The following is a 14,373-nucleotide window of genomic DNA, read 5'->3' as shown; positions in this document are numbered from 1 at the left end:
TTTTTTATTACTCAACTTTTCACAAATATGAATCCTAGTCTACAGAGCACATTTAAATATAGAAGATAGCAATATTTTTCATAAAGAGATATGATTTTCTGTCATATATAGATTCTTACCCAATGGTTTTCACCCAATTTTTCCTCTTGTTATCTAAAAATTTCTCAACGTGTTTTATAATTTATTTGTATATTGATTAGCTAATCTTTTTATCTTTTAATATTTTCTTCCACACTTTCCTCATCCATAGCTTTATTTTACTCTTCATTGCTCTGTCTGTAAGTTTCTTCTTGACACTTTTAATGGTCCATAATTTCCAATGGAAAGTCTGTTGCCAGAACCTTCTTTCCGCTAGTGTTAATGGCTGCTCTTAAGAACCTGCCTTGCCCTCCATCATCTAATTTGAGTCAATGAGGGGGCAGACAAAACAGATGGTTGGCACAGGATGGGATGATTCACTGTTTGAAATCATAGTGAAACATTTTGAAATTGGTGAGCGAGACAGAAGCCTGACATTTGACAGAGCCATGTAAAAATTGCAGTATCCAAAGTTCAGTTTAATTTTGACTGTTATTTTCCAGATGTAATGATCATATGATTACAATTTTAAGATTATATCAAGAAAATACCTTTTCCCGAATGCACTGTAGTCATTTCAGCAAAATGAGTCCATCATCAAGTATCCATGATAGCATTATTCATGAAGTTACCTTGTTGTTTTAAATTATTTCTTTGTGCTTTCCATCACTTATTGAATACCTCCTCTACTTTCATTCATATGAAGCTTAGTTTTTTGCATAATTGGTCTCCCATGTCATGTAACTGACTGATTTCTTCACAAATTATGGCTTCAATGAACCTCAAACTACTTTGCAAGGGAAGAAGAAAATTACATATATATATATATATATATATATATATATATATATATATATATATATACACACACACACATATATATGTATATATATACACACATATATATGTATATATACATATATATTTATTTATATTTTTATATTTATATTTCATTTGTATTCTATTTATACTCTAGTGCTACAAATTGATGGCATGAGACTCTACAACTAAAAAGTACTTAACATGGAACTAAATCATTGTGGAAATATACAGAGAATAATATAAAAACAAAATTTAGAATGCAAATATTTAGAATTTAAATTATCCTTATAACTTGTATACTAAGGTTTCTTAATTGAAATAAAATAAAGTAAAAGATATAGTAAAATCACCATGATGAGTTTATATTACAGACAATGCATTCTAGACAAGGGTGGTATCAGTCCCCCAGGGAGAAAAATATTGGATCATGGGGTATAAAAAACTTCAAATATTATAATGCTTTGTAATATGGCCCTTAAAAGGGTCATATTACATAAACAGATATACAGCATTTTGTGACATTAAAATTTTGTGGGACAAGGAATTAAGAGAAAAATATTTTGAAAAGTTTCCTCTGGAGGATAAAAAAAAAAGTTTGAGAAACTATTATAGACAAGTTTGTGCCAACGCAATGATAAATTATGATTTTATGATCAATCTTCCAAGTCATTTCCATGTATCTACAATTATAAGTTTCTGTCATATAGTGTGTCAACATGATACATTGGACATCAAACAATATTCACCAAATCCATGAACCTCCTTGTCCAATCTTTCTTTGCAAAAAGAATATTTTAAAGTTAAACTATAGTAAAAAGTCTTGATGAAAGGATGCAATACTCCTAAGAAAGCATCTAATAGTCAGTGTTTAAACATATACACATATAGAATGTTTTACATATAGGAAGCTATTTAAAAACCATAAACCATTCCATGCAGTATCTCCATGAAGGGATTTCTTAGCACTGAAAGCAGTTATAAAAGAGAGAGATGCCTTCTATACTTTATTGCCAATATCACTGTGATAGCAAAATGAATATAATAGCAAAAATAAACAAAATGAGCAAAAAAAATACAATACAAATAGAGTGCCTGCATTCTACAATTGTATCGATAAAAAGCATACGTGAGCACACAGCATGCAAATAAACACCTTATTATATTGTTTGACTATTTTTTTATTATATGCAGTACGGGTATTTTAATCATAAATCAGTACAATTTTGGAGACTACAGAAGCAGTCCCAATACAATGAAAAGATGATGGAAACTGTTTCACATTTTGAGTGTTGTAGTGAAATCAGGATTAAAAAAAAGCTAGAAATATTGTGTATTTTAGAGAGAGATCATTGGTGACCTTTTCAGAAGCCCTTTTATCAAAGTGGTTGGGCCAAAACCAGATTATAAGTCCCTTGTCCATGGTATCCTAAATTGTGTTGGTTTGTTTTAGTATATTTCCAGGCTATAAACAACATTGTGGCATGACTTTATTTTATTATTACTAAAGTCCTACAATGATGTGTAGAAATATGTGTGTATTGTATATGCTAAACAGATATTTTTGAAACATCAAGAAGTTTCATAGGAATGAGGGTTTAAATGTTGCCTATTCTTTCAATAAATTAGTGCTATAGATAGAAAACAGGGAAGGCATTTGAGCAAATAATAGGTGTTAAGGAAATTAAATTTAGGATTGTCATTGCCTGGAACCTCTCAACAAAGTATTAGACATAAAAAACTATGCTTTGGACAAGTTGTCTCATTCAATTTTGGAATTTATTGTACATTTCAAAGCAATAGAAAGATATAGGAAACTGGTGACACAAGTTAAAAGTCTAATTAAATTTACTGCTTAGCCAGCTAAATTAGAATTCAAGTAAATGTACCACTTTTATCTTTGAGCACCATTTCTATTATATAACTTATTGTATTACTTGCATTTATCTTTTTTTCTTAATTGTGCTGTTTTTGGGCATATTGTTGATTCTTAATTTAGGTTAAAAACCAATTGGTATAACTTTGCTTAGACAGCTTTATAAATCTATTTTATTTTTTTTAAGTTTCTACAATGTGTTTGTGAATGGTCAACTAGTTGTCTTCCCAAGTTATATTAATCATAAAGTATCACTAAGTTAATTTAAAATAATTCATACTTAAAGAATACAAAAGAAAGTTAAATGCAAAATCAGATGAGATGGAAACTATAAGAGAGAACTAAATGGAAATGCTATAAATGGAAACCACAGTGATAGAGATGTAGAATATCTGCAATGTGCTAAAAAATAGAATAAAAACAGATAAAAACAGCTAAGGTAAGAATCAGCAAAGTTGAAGACAGTCCAATAGAAATTACTCAAACCCAAGAACAAAGAAGAAAAAAATAGTTTAAAAAAAGAAAAGAAAAACATCAGAATAAAACATTCAAGTTTTGTGAGACAGTATCATAATTGTAATGCATGTGCAATTGGTCCCAGATGAAGAAGAAAGACAGAACAGAGGGTAAGAAATACACGAAGCAATAACGGCCTAGAATTTTGCAAATTTATCGACAAAACCATAGATCTAATAAGCTCGGAAAATACCTACCTAGATAAACTCCATAACATAACCACACTTCAACATGACATATTCAAATTGTTGAACACAAAAGACAAATAGAAAATACTGAAGTCAGCCAGGGGAGGAGAGGCAAAAGAAGCTTTACATACAGAGAAAAAAAGAAAATAATTACAATAGTCTTTTCTTTAGAAACCATGGAAACCAAGAGACAATAGATTGACAAATTGAAAGTACTAAAGAAATTATCAATTCAGAACTTTATACCCACAAAAAATGTCTTTCAAAAATGAAGAAATAATAAAAGACTTTCACAGCAAGCAAAATTCAAGAAGTATATTGCCAGAAAAATTATAAGAACTTTTAAAGAAAATTTTTCAGACAGAAAAATTATGAGGCTGAAAAGATCAATCTACACAAGTAAATGAAAAGCACTAAAAACAGAATACATAAAGGCAAATTTAAATTCACTTTTCATCGTTTTTTAGTTACTCTAAAGTATAGCTCACTCTGTAAAAGACAAATAGTGGCAATACATTGGTGTTAATTAAATTAAAATACAAGGTGTAACAAAATACAGCACAAAGAATGGTGGGGGAGGAGGAGTATATGATTATGAGAACTTTACCCTACATATAAAGTGCCATACTATGATGTGAAATAGACTTTGCTTAATTAAGGATGTGTATTATAAATCTTTAAGAAAACCACTAGGAAAATGCAAATAAATGAATAAATAAGTCATTAAAAGTGATGAAATAAAATCATAAAAAAATATTAAATTAATTTAAAAAGGGCAGAAAAGGAGGTAAAGACACAAAAACGAGATAGATAAATTTAGAAAAGTTAACAAGATAATATATTTAAATTTAATCATACCAATAACCTTATTAAATATGAATGTTTTAAAGAAGCAAATAAATGGAAAGAAATTGTTAGTTTTGGAGAAAAGGCAAATCTATTTTAAACAGAAAGACATAGAAGATAGGTTAAAAGGAAAAGGATATAAACAGATAGACCATGCAAATATTATGAGGTACAGCGAGACAGCATGAATTGAAATTCTCCAAGACTTACCATTCTAAATATTCATGCTCCTAACAACAGAGGTTTAAAATATTAAAAGCAAAAACTAATGGAAGTGAAGAGAGAAATAGATATATTCACAATCATGTCGGACACTTCAAAACTCCTTATCAATAATTGATAAAGCAAGTAGTAAATGATGGTACAAAAAAGTCAGTAAAAGTATAGCAAAGGTCAACAATGCCATCAAACAATTAGTCTAAAATGAAATTTCTTAAAAACTCTACTGCACAACAGAAAAACACTCCATTTTTTCAAATGTAGAAGGAACATTTACCAAGGTAAACCACTTTCTGGACTATAAAACAAACCTGATTTTTGTTTTAAGTATTTTTAAAATTTCTTAAAGGAATAGTTAAATCAATCAATCAATCAATCAATCAATCAATCAATAATAAATAAATAAACTCATGTAAAATATGTCATAAGAAGTAATTTACTGAAAATAATGAGTTATCATAAATTTTAACTGGTTAATTAAATCACAGTGATCAAAGCCCATTTGTATTATATACAAAATATCCATTGCATTTAATAGTCCTGGATAAAAAATGTTTCTCTTTAATAAGTAATTCATAATATACACACACATTATTTCTATGTAACAATGTGAATTTAAAGTCAGAAAAGTTGGAAATGACCATCTAATTCAATGTCTTTTAAAAACACGTGAAAAGAATGAGGTGCCAGAAAGTTGAATGTCTATATAAATACCACATTATTACCAAGAAAATCAGAAGAAAAATGCAGTGTTTCTGACACACAACAATTGTTTTATTGATGCCACATCATGAAATGTTAACGAAAAATAAATAAACAAAAATCAAACAAAATAAAGCAAAACAAGAGAGCAGACAAATCCAGAAGGGAGAATACGACTATTCTGTGAGAAAGCTGGCCTAGTCTCCTCATAAAAAGGGGGCTTTATTAGATTACGTGCTATTTAAGGGAATGCCATTTAGAGGCAGAGCTTGGTCTGAGATTATATCCACGTATCAGGAAATATTAATATAATCTATACATTAGATGAGAAGATAATTTACTGAAATGGAAAGATGGAGATCAATAATTGAAAAATCAAGATTCATAAGGAATAGAGATGGTGGGAACGTAATGGCTGTATGCGATGTCAGAGGGGTAGTAGATTGGGGAAGGGGGTTATCACTTTGTGAGGTGTATAAATGATAAATGTTTAACTATTACAATGTTTTGTACACATGAAACTAATAAAAAAATTAATTAACTAAAGTAATTAATTAATTAAAAAAGAAAAAACAAAATTACAAAACACACACAGAATCTTTGCAAATTTTCTGTAATCTAAAACTATTACAAGAGAAAGAAATTTCTTTAAAAAACAGTTATATGCTGGTTTGTATCTGTGTTTTGCACATAAATATATACAAAAAATATGCATTAAAAAATATCAGAAGACATCAATTGTGGGTAGTGAGAATGTAATCTTTTGTCATGCTTTATATTTACTTGTCAAAATGTCATTAATCTATACAATACATATTTATGAATTCTGTAATAATAAAAGATTCTTTTTAAAAATAAAACAAATTTACTTGAATTATTCTAAAACAGAACAATAAAAACCATCAAAAAAATGACTGGAGTGCTTTGTTTATGGCTGATACAATCAACGAAGAAAGTGAAAATACATCAGATTTTCTATGTATGTATAACTCAAGTTTGCCAATTATTTACATTTTAAAAACAATGCTAGAAGACATTTTCAATCTTTTGCACACAAAAATCGCCTGCTGATATTAGCAAAATCATTTTAGCAAAAATCACAAGTTATAGATATCAGTAATAAATTTCAGTTCAACAGGTCTCAGAACACAGTTGAATTATTCAGTTGTTTAAAATAAACTGATTACTTGCCCTAAATATATATAGTTCAATGGAAATGACTAATAATAACCAATCAATTATTTTTAATTTTGGAATTGTCAGAATAGATATTAGAAGCACACACACAAAAAAGTATCTCTTATTCTTCCAATGCTAATGTTAGCAATTCAACCTAAAAATAACAATATATCCTTTTATATCAGTTATTATTATAATACATCCATTTTAAGCTTTCCTTTAACTTTCTGTAGAATTCTCATATTAATACAGAATTAATTTGTAATTATATAATTGACATGAAAAATAAAGATGGAAAAGGATAATACCAACTCTTGAGAGTTTATATTTTATTTTTTTAACACCAACTCATAGTCTCCAAGGTAGCTCTTAATTACTTTAAAAAAATGTATGCTGGTCTTTGCAATGTATTTTTCTTAATGTGTAGATTTAAAACAAATCACAGAACAACTGCAATTTGTAAGAAATATACAGTAAATATATTTTTTCCCCCAATGGTTGAAAACTTCAAAGCCTAGAAAATACTTAACATAAATAAAAAAAGAAGTTAATGATTTTATAATATAATTAATTGATCAGTACATGGAGTCTTTCTTATCTAATCTTATTGACAATGAAATATGAAATAATTGTCTGTATTGTGTACCACTGCCACTTAATATACGCTGTGGAAAAAGCCGCCCCAGTTTCCCACCCTTAACAGAATTTATTTTCAAGTGAGTTAGAATGGAAAGGAGAGGGAAAACTGCTAGCTAGCCTAGAAGCCCAAGAAGAGGATTCTGAATGCAATTACATTTTACAATATTCCATTTAAAGTTTTAAATACTCTGCACTTATGTAACTCTACTGACAATTGTCACCCCAATAAACTTTAATTAAAAATAAAATACTCTGCTATTTGTAACTCTGATGCATATATGCATACGTATACATAGTTTCCAACAATTCACTAAAGAAAAGAGAATACTAGCAAAAAGAAAAAAGGGCAAATAATATATTCAATTAGTTGGAAACTAGTTTCAGAAAATAAAACAAAAATAATTATTGTATGATTAATCAGATCTTAAGTAAGATATAAAGATGGTTATTTTATGTTTGGCTTGAATAAATATTTCCACAGTAGTCAGTTTTCTGAATGTTTTAAAGTTTTCCTATGTGAGGATTTCTTACATCAAAGTTCTTTCATTTTGATGGGAAAAATAGATCTAATTCATTCTTGTCAATTGTATTTTGTGTACCACATTTTTAAATCATTGTTGAAAAATAATTTATATTTTGCCATCATTTAGATTACAGGTTTCTCTTACCTATGTTGAAGTAAAACACACTTAGATCATTTTATACTAAACTGACCTTAATATTAAACATATGGTTCTGAGTCCTGAACTTATATTTCCTGCAATATGGTAGACTTCATCTCCACAGAAGCCCCTTACATACACTCCTACTGAAAACAGAAGATTTAAAAAAATATGTTTATATATATGAAAATCCATATATTTATGAAAACATATATTTATTTTATATTAATGTATATCTATATTTATATATTTATTTATTTTTCTATTTATATTTTCATAAATTATATATATATATCATATATATATAATATATACATATAATTTGGATATTTGCTATACACCAAAAATAATTAAGAAAGTGCATATTATATCCATTGCAAAAATAAATAGTGATGCCACATTTTGCCCTAGGGACATAAAACAATCCCTGGTAATTTGGAGCAAGAGGAATTTGTGTCATGAAATGCAATAATAATGGAAAGGGAGAAGTTTTAAAACACATGTAACCAGAGTTTCAGAGGAGTTGAGACAACTGCAGAGAGGGATTTTTCAAGACAATACCTGGTAAGAATTTTTCTGACTTAATATAATTTAATCATTATTGAGCTCAGGAAGCCAAGTCAATTCTGAGTTGAAAAACACAGAGAAATGCATATTGGTACAAATCATTGTGAAACTGCAGAATGGCAATGTAGGGGAACAATTGTTAAAAGGAACCAGAGGGGAAAAAATGAAGATAAACTAGAAATGAATGATAGGAAGAACTGACTTCTGTAATAGTAACAATGGAAGCAAGAAAGCAGTTAATAACGTCTTCAAAATAGTTAGCTTTGAAAAACCTAAATCGGTGAAAAACAACTGCTCATCAGAATTCTGTACTCAGTGTGATGGTTTGAATTTTGTCCCCCAAAAAGATATGGTCAAGTCCTAATACCCAGTACTTCAGAATGTGACCTTATTTGAAAACACATCAGTTGTAAATGTAATTATTTAAGATGAAATCATACTGGACTGGGTGGGCTCTTAATCCAATATGATTGGTGTCCTTATAAAGAGAGGAGACAAAGGCATACAAGAGAGAAGGTCCTGTGACAATAGAGATAGAGATTGAAGTCTTGGAGCTGCAAACCAAGGAATGCCAAGAATTACAGGTAAACCAACAGAAGCCAGGAAGAGTCAAGGGCAGATTGTTCCTTATAGATTTCAGAGGGAGCATAGCCCCACTGACATGTTGATTTCAGACTTTTAGATACCAAAACTGGGAAACAATAAATTGTTTTTGTTTCAAGCCATTGTGTAGTCCATTGTTAAAATAGCCCTAGAGAAAGTATAAACCCAGGTAAGCTACATTTTAGGAATTTGTGGACAAACTAACACAGAGAGCTTTTATGACACCTCCCACAAAAAAAAAAAAAAAAAAAAGAGAGAGAAGAGAAAGAAAGAAAGAAATGACTTTTGAAAGAATGTGAGAGATGTAGTGAAACATGAGCCAAAAATATGGTAAATTTTATGTCTCTAAACAAGCATTGCGCATATAAAACAACATCAACGTTGTATACTTTGTATAAATAAAAAGAAATATAAAATCAAATATTGGATCACAATAATATAAAAGCCACTAAGGTTATATTTGAATTAAATAATAATTCTTAGATATTAATAATTTGAAAACAAAAAAAACAAAATCAGTAAGAATAAGGGAAATGTGAATAATATTAAAAACAAATATGACTTAATTACTGTTTATAGAACACCACTCATTCCACAATAAACACCACAATGCATGTTTTTTTCAAGTGTGCATGGAACATTCACCAAGATAGTCTATATAGTAGGCCATAAAACAGTAAATTTAATAGGATTTCTGTTACACGGAGTAAGAGTATAGAGATCATACACTTTCCTCTAAGCCTGCAACAAGGCAAGAATGCCTCATCTTACTAGTATTGACTATCACACTGAAAGCCTTAGCTTGTGCATTAAGACAAGACAAAAAATACAAGAAATATATTGGAACAAAAGAAAAAAAACACTTCATTTATTTAGAAGAGGTGTGTTCTTGTGCTACGAAGCATAGGAATCTACAAAAATATCCCTAGAACTAGTAACTTACTTAGTTCATGGGATATAAAGTCAGAAAACCCACACACACACCAAAAAAAAAAAAAAAAAAGAAAGAAAACAATTATGTTTCTATAATCCAGCAATGAATAAGTTGAAACATAAATATTTAAAATATCAATTAAAATATCAAAAATATGGACCAATTAGGGACAAAATTAACAAAATATGTAAAACAAAAACAAAAACCTATGCCCAAAGCTATTAAATAAATTAATATGCCATGCATTGGAGGAATAAATGTAAGACACCAAGTCTCCAAATTACTTTATTGATTCAATAAAATACAAATAACAATCCTGATGGTTGTGTGTATGTGTGCGTGTTGAAGGGTTAGTTCTAAATGCAAAGAATATAGGAAAGCTGGACAATTTGAAATGAGGAACAATTTTGGAGGACACATAGAACCTGACAACATCTTTCTAAAATACTAAGGTAATCAAGATATTTGGATGCTGGTTTTGGATAGTCTTTAATCTAACACAATAGCTGTAGGGTCAACTGATATCTGACAATGGAGCCAAGGTAATCCAATCAACAAAACAGTTTTTCCAAAAAGGTTATAGAAAACCTGGATATCCAAGTGGAAAAAAGCAATTATAAATTTGTTCTCTTCATCCATACATAAAAAATAACCCAAAAAGGATCACTAAAATAAATTAAAAACTAAAATTGTAAAACTCAGGTAGAAAATATGATAAGAAAAACATGTATTTGATAGGAAAAACACATTGATCATTAGAAGAAAAAAATGATAAATTGGTGTTAGCAAAATTAAAATATTCTGCTTTTCAAAAAAACATTGTTAAGAAAATGTGAAGGAAAGCCACTGCCTGGGGAAAAATATTCACCATGCATATATCTGATAAAATTTTGTATTTAGAATATATAAAAAAGGACAAACAATCCTATTAAAAAGGCAAAGTATGAGAAATAACAATTCATAAAAGAAGAAATACAAATGGACAATAAGCACATGGAAATATATTCAACATTGTTAGTCATCAAGGAATTCAAATGAGTAACAACTACCCAAAAGAATACCAAAGAAAACCAAGCAAATGAAACAAAGCAAAAAATGAAATCCTGACAATCAAGTAATAGTGAAGATGTGGAGCAACTGGAAATCTCACACATTTTCTGATGAAAGCAAAGATGTACCAAAAATTCATCCATTTTGGAAAGTTGTTTGTCAATTTTCTATAAAATTAAACCTGTACTATTCGTATGAATTAGCAATTCCACTTCTTGGTATTTAACGAACATAAATGAAAACATGTTCTTTTTTATTTTTAAAAAAGTAAAATATAAACTCATTTATTTATTTCTTATTAAATTTATTGGAGCGATATTGCTTAGTGAAATTACATAGGTTTCAAGAATATAATTCTATAATACATCATCTACATATTGCATTGCATGCTCACCACCCAGAGTTAATTCTCCTTTGATCACCATATATTTTTACCCCCTTTACCATTTTCTACCACCCACTCTGCCCCCTTTCCCTCTGGTAAACATTAAACTGCTGTCTGTGTCAATGAGTTTTTGTTTTGTTTTTGTCTTGTTTGTTTGTTGTTTTCAGTTTTATATTACACATATTAGTGAAATTAAGGTTCTTGACTTTTTGTCTGACTTATTTCACTTTAAATAAATATGCAAAGAAGCTGTATTCGTGATGACAGTCAAAAACTGGATATAACCCAAATGTCTATCAACAGATGAATGGATTAAAAAAAATCATGGTAAACTCATACAATAGAATTGATTACATCTTAGGGAAAAGAAAGTGAGAACTACTGATGTACAATACATGGATGAATCTCAAAACTACTAGGCTGAGTAAAATTAGCCAGACACTAGAGAATACATATTGAATACCACTGATGCAAAATTGTAGATGAACCAAAGTAATATGGAGACAGAAAGCAGATGGGTGGTTTCCTGGTGTTGATTGGAAAGCGAGTGGTGACTAGTTTGGGAAATAAATGAACTTTATGAAAATATCCTATATTATTGTGGTGGTGGTTATTTACGTGCACATCTTTTAAGTATGCTTTAAATGGATATTTTATTGTATTTATGTTATATCTCAATATAGTTTATTTTAAAAATTAAACATATTAAACTGAAGACCATCTGTACAAATTGGTAAGAATTAGTATCATTCTGTCTGTTCTAAATAATTTAACAATTGCCCTGATCCTTAGTTTCTTAAGTTCTTACCAATTTCATTAAAATAAAGTGCAATGATGTACAGCACATATTCGAGGGGCACAAAAAATGTTGATTCACTCTCCTCATCCAGTCTCCCACGAACTTATAGAGATATTCTAATCATAGAAATTGTGGCTTCTGCATTTTCGTTATGATTTTCTAATAAATTTTACAAGTCATTGATCATAACTCTGCTCCTAGGCCATTAGACCACAGTCTGTGCTATAACCATTAAAAATAGAGTTGTTTGTTTTTAAATTTCAAGGAGTATAGATGTAATCTATAGATTTTATAAGCTAAACAATATTTTATAGATTTAGGAAGAATTTGTTAAATTTATTTAAATTTTGATAGTCATATTCTAAGAAGTGTGAGTCTAGTCATTTACTCATTTTAAGTTTCCATTAAATATGCTACATACACTGTTAAGCTTCCTGCAGTGATATAAAATGAAAAAGACATAACTAAACCATCATGTAACAAACATTTCAAAAAAAAACTACTTAAGATATAATTAGGAAATTGAACAGGAGAATATTCATCATAGGATCATTATTTGAATGTTGTCTGTGTGGCTGTTAATTTATCATCCAGTTAGTTCTGACTTTTTCTATACTTTGAGTAAAAGCAGTCATCAATTTTTTGGAGGGAAAAATCGGTTCATTATTATCTGTTGTTGTTTATTTGTTTCATGAAGGACAAACAACACACAAACACAAGAGTGCAGTTTGTTCCTACTGTAAGTCATATATATATATATATATAGCTATTATCTCAAACATACATGTAAAAAAGTGAAAATAAAATCTTGTAGACCATTGTATATATTATAAATTTCCTAATTTCTTACAGATCCAAGTTAAGTCTTGCTTGGTTCTACTTAGATCAGATACTATTTCTAAAACTAAAAATTTCTGAACTAGTGGCCTCAGCATGAAATCTCTTTAACTCATTCAAGTTAATCAAGTACAGTCAAGCAAAGCCTTCCCAAATTACCTAGAGAAAATCTGTTCACCAAAAGTCAGACTTCTGGTCATGCCAGATGCTAATAATCACAACTACTTTTTCAGTAAGAAATACATAAACAACAATTATAAAAGTATCCATCATTGTAAAAGACATTCCTTTCACAAATAGATTTCTAGTTTTAATCTCTGTGCAGTTCAACAATTTAAAACTCAGTTTACTCTGCTACATTAAAAAAAATCAAAGTTTCTGTATGTGAATGTTACAACCTGTGATTTCTCAGATGAGTCCATATTTACCAGCAGGACTCACCCAGGAAGGCCAGTTGAACATCTAGTGTACTTTCCCCTCACTGTGGTCAGTGAATCAGCAAGTGTTACAGGAGTTCAGGGTGAAATGCCAGGTGCTATTTCAACAATCCTTCTTTCACAACATGGAGGGTGGGGTCACTCTGTTAGACTCTGATAAGGTTACTGGAACTTAGTTCCTATGGTGGTCAAGTTAACATCCTCTACCCTCATGCTCTCTGAATGTAGAAGGTAGTCACAGAGACCTGGTTCCCTTTTTTGGGCAAAAGGCTACTCAACCGCAAGCTGCTTATTAACTCTGTCTGGAAAATATTATTCACTGAAATTATGTCTCAATAGCATAAAGTTTAATTTTGTAATTAACTAAACCATCTGTCATTGCAAGGCTCTCTTAAGGCCATCCAAATGGAAAAACTTTTACTTGTAGAACCTTGTATAGTGAATGGTGTTTTTTTGTTAATGAGTGACTGAGAAGGAAATCATATGAGTTTTCACCGGTGGCTAAAAATAGATCGTCAACTCTCTTCTGCTTCTGATAACTTATTCAACTCAAAACAAATTAATTTCCTAAAGAAAATTGCCTACATCTTTCACTTAACAGGTTATTGTCCTTTCCATAAAATGTTTAGCTCTCTATTTTATAAAATAAAATTCATCTGAACGTGGATGTTATTACAGCAAAGGATTGTCCATGTGTGTTTTCACTGTGTGTTAATGATAGCAACGTTTCTTTGAAAACTTAGGGATGATTTCTAAACAAACAACAATTAGCATTAGCCAATAATATAATTTATTCTTCCTTTTAGAATTCCAGGTTTTCTTTAGTGAGGGATTGAACATCTATAGAATGCATGCAAATGCACAGATACCAAGGTATCATATATCTATAAGGGATAAAACACTATCAGATGAGCATCCCTTGAATCAGGTTTGCATTAGATTTTGATCTTTAATGACTACTATGTCAAATATTTGGATCTTGTACTATCTAAACTGCTCTGAACCAAAAGCCCGGACTGGATCTTAAAGACAATTCT

At 29.6% G+C, this 14,373-nt stretch overlaps 1 long non-coding RNA gene across 1 annotated transcript in view; it reads right to left on the bottom strand.

Moving 5' to 3' along the window:
* Positions 1–13,472, bottom strand: part of LOC141567432 (uncharacterized) — a 136,965-nt gene extending 123,493 nt beyond the window's left edge. The window contains exon 1 of the long non-coding RNA XR_012490017.1: positions 13,341–13,472. This is a non-coding gene — a long non-coding RNA (uncharacterized LOC141567432). The remainder of the gene's footprint in view (positions 1–13,340) is intronic.
* Positions 13,473–14,373: the final 901 nt, after the last annotated feature.

This window comes from Rhinolophus sinicus, linkage group LG01 (assembly GCF_036562045.2).
Source record: "Rhinolophus sinicus isolate RSC01 linkage group LG01, ASM3656204v1, whole genome shotgun sequence".
Lineage (NCBI taxonomy): Eukaryota > Metazoa > Chordata > Mammalia > Chiroptera > Rhinolophidae > Rhinolophus > Rhinolophus sinicus.
Note: the sequence above shows the minus strand (reverse complement) of the source record. Positions and strands in the feature narration are given on the sequence as shown.